Source organism: Solea senegalensis, unplaced genomic scaffold (genome assembly GCF_019176455.1).
Source record: "Solea senegalensis isolate Sse05_10M unplaced genomic scaffold, IFAPA_SoseM_1 scf7180000015197, whole genome shotgun sequence".
NCBI lineage: Eukaryota > Metazoa > Chordata > Actinopteri > Pleuronectiformes > Soleidae > Solea > Solea senegalensis.
Window position 1 is genome coordinate 14,832 of NW_025321255.1, and position 3,030 is coordinate 17,861.

General features: G+C 46.9%; 1 long non-coding RNA gene across 1 annotated transcript; it reads left to right on the forward strand.

The window, feature by feature from the left end:
• The first annotated feature begins 2,053 nt into the window (after positions 1–2,053).
• Positions 2,054–3,030, forward strand: LOC122762054. Its single transcript, XR_006358649.1, has 4 exons — positions 2,054–2,218; positions 2,350–2,693; positions 2,781–2,898; positions 2,988–3,030. It is a non-coding gene; the product is annotated as an uncharacterized LOC122762054 (long non-coding RNA).

Genomic DNA, 3,030 nt, shown 5'->3' on the forward strand with positions numbered 1-3,030 from the left:
CAAATATGCTTGCAGTTTCCGTGGATGGAAATCGCAAGCATTACCGGTTCAAGAATGCATCTAGGTACTCCAAGATATGTTTAATATATGAGTCTTTCCAGCTCAATGCTCCCTTCTGGAAAGGGTAACCAGAACAAGTACGGCGGGCACAACTCGACTGTCTTTCTGAAGGTTTATTCCACATACACGATCAAGCAGCAGTCAGTTAGTAGTTAGACAGTTATTAGTTTGAAGTTAATTAGTTAGACAGTATCTTGTTAGGTTGTAAAACCGACAAGTCTTTTTCTGAAACACACCATCATGTCTGTGAAGGATGGTGGAGGGACAGTTCACCTTCTCTTTGCCTTTCCCACTTTGTCCACTGAAAACCGGGCAACTCTGGCACGTCCTTACTTTCACATCTTGTACTATGCCTTTCACATCAGGATGGGCCTCCACAACTCGACCGAGCCTAAACTGGCCTCTCAGTGCATTCTGGTCAGCCAACCACACTAAGTCTCCCACTGTGACGTTCCTTGCGGGTGCGTGCCACTTCTGTCGAACAAAGAGGCCCGGGCCCGCCAGCTGGCTCCACCGCTTCCAGAACTTGTCGACCTCGATCTGGACCACTCTCAGGCGCGCCACGGGGTAAGTCAGGTATTCGAACCCTCGAGAGTCCCCGCTAGGCCCAGCACGGCCAAGCAGAAGTGAGTTGGGAGTGATGACTCCTACAGTCTCGTCTTGTACCTGGACTCTTGCGCCGATTGGTCTTTCTTTTTCAGTCTTTCTTCTGGTGCCTTGAGGTCTTGATGCAGAGTAGACTCTTCTTCTTCTGACTCTTTCTGGTAGAAGTCAGACTGAAGCTCAGTGAGATTCTCCTGACTTTGCGCCAAGGTCTCCTGCAGCTCATCGGTTTGGGTCTTTTCAGAGCTCAGCTCCCTGCTGAGCTCAGACATCTCGGCCCTCAGTTTACTCTGCTCCTCTACCTTCTTGACATTGACTTCCGTTACTTTCTGTAACTCTGTCACTTGACCCTTCAGTTTCTTCTGCTCTTCTTTAAAGGACTCTGTGGGAGCCGCTTGCACCTGGATACTCTCCCAATCAGCCTTCCTGCCCCTGGAAATCTTAGGCAAGCTTATCGGTGTGATCTTTGCTATGGGTTGGGCCCACTGAGAGCTGTCTTCTCCCCCTGTGACTGTACCAAAGTTGCTGGTGGGCACAGTTCTCCTTTGTCCCATGCTGGTGTTGGTGGGAGCAGTGTGAAACCTCGGTGGCCGTGGTATACTGGTGAGGGTTGGAGGCTGAGTAAAGCTCAGGCGGCATGCCCACTCATCCAACAGTACCTCCTTTTTAATTTCCAATGTTAAAAGGAGTCTCCACTTTTCTTTACCATATGGCCGATAGTCTTTCCAAACATACACCGTGTCTCTGAGTTCGTGGAGTTCTTGATCCAGTCCCTTCCTTCTGGCCTCTTGCTGACACCACTGTAGTGCACTTTTTCTGCCGAGTACCTCGGCCTGGTCGAAAGCTGAATTGAACCGTGCCACGAGGGTGCTTATATCCGGCTCAGCATCCTTGAACCACAGCATTTCCATAGTCTCACGGTACCTTTGCACAATGGCATCCCTCGTTGCTAGGGCATTGCTCAGTTCACAGTTATCGTCCGTTGGGTCTATCTGTCCCAGTTCTTCAATATATTCATTGCTGGCATCGACGAAAAACCATAATCGCTCTTCAATCCTGTCACCTCTTTCGACAGTTCATCAAGGTGACCAGCGTTAACTTTGAGACGATTAAAACGTGTTGTCAAGCCCCGCTGCACATTCAATAGCCTCCGCTGTAGGCTTTCCAGATCTGGCTTGTCATCTGCCATTTTACTTCTTTGAATTTGAAATTGATTGGAGTTGATTCTCTGGTTTGTTGCCAATGACTCGTTCAAAGGATTCAGTTCTTTGCAAACGACACGTCCACGAATGGCACACGAATGTCCACGCCCCAAGCTGTCGACGTCACAATGTCACAGTCTCTTTGTGAGGCTCTTCGCCAAGAAGAGCTTTGTATTCCTTTTGCAATCTCTTTATTATGCACCAATCAACGTTAGTCTGTAAGATTTTGGAAGCTGTTGTGAACCTTTGTTTAATTTAGATCCGAGGAACAGGCCATTTTTCAAGGCGTCTTCATAGTCAAGGATGAAGACGTTGCCACATTTGTGGACCACATACACAGGACATCCAAACATGTAAAACTGCAGACTATAATTATGTATATATATATATATATATATATATATACATACACATCACTACAATAACCTCCTACTGAAGGGTTTGTATAGGTGAGTCTTTTGACCATTTTCATCAACCATTTTAGGTCTCTGGAAGAGGTGTTTGTGGAGGGGAGTGGTCAGCAGCTAGAGAGACCTCCCAAAGATCCACCAGCAAGGTAGATGAGGAGGGACTGGAGCTTGTGGTGTGTAGGCATGGTGTTCTGCTGCGTGCTCTCAATATTACAGGGGAGAAATGTTTGCTTATCCCCTGTATTTGCAAGAAAAGCTTGCCAGCAGGCAAATCACTTTCTTCTGTATGGATGTGACCTGCAAGTATTGGCCCTACCTCCAAAAAGTTGCAAAAAGCTGTCCAGAGCTCCAGCCCCTCCTCAGCATGAAGCCGTTCCTGTCTGTATTTCATGCCAAAGCTCATGATTTCAAATGCGAGGTAAGGAAAGATTTACTTAATAGAATCACTTAATCTGCACATGAATGTCCTCATGTTTTCAGTGTTTTTTTTTTGTATTTTAACCAGGTCAAATGGAGTGGGGCATATCAGGAAGGGGCTGGCCTAACACTAGGCGAGGAGGTTGAGCAGTGCAATGCCTTCCTCTCTAGGATTGCAGTGACCACAAAGCACATGTCAAAAGCTGGTGAGATGACCACATACTGCCCTAGTTAGATGGTATGTATAATAAGAAATGGGTATAATGGTTACATTATATATGTTCTGTGTTTGTAGGACGCACAGACATGCTGACTCTCTTGGCCATGCGCTGGAATCA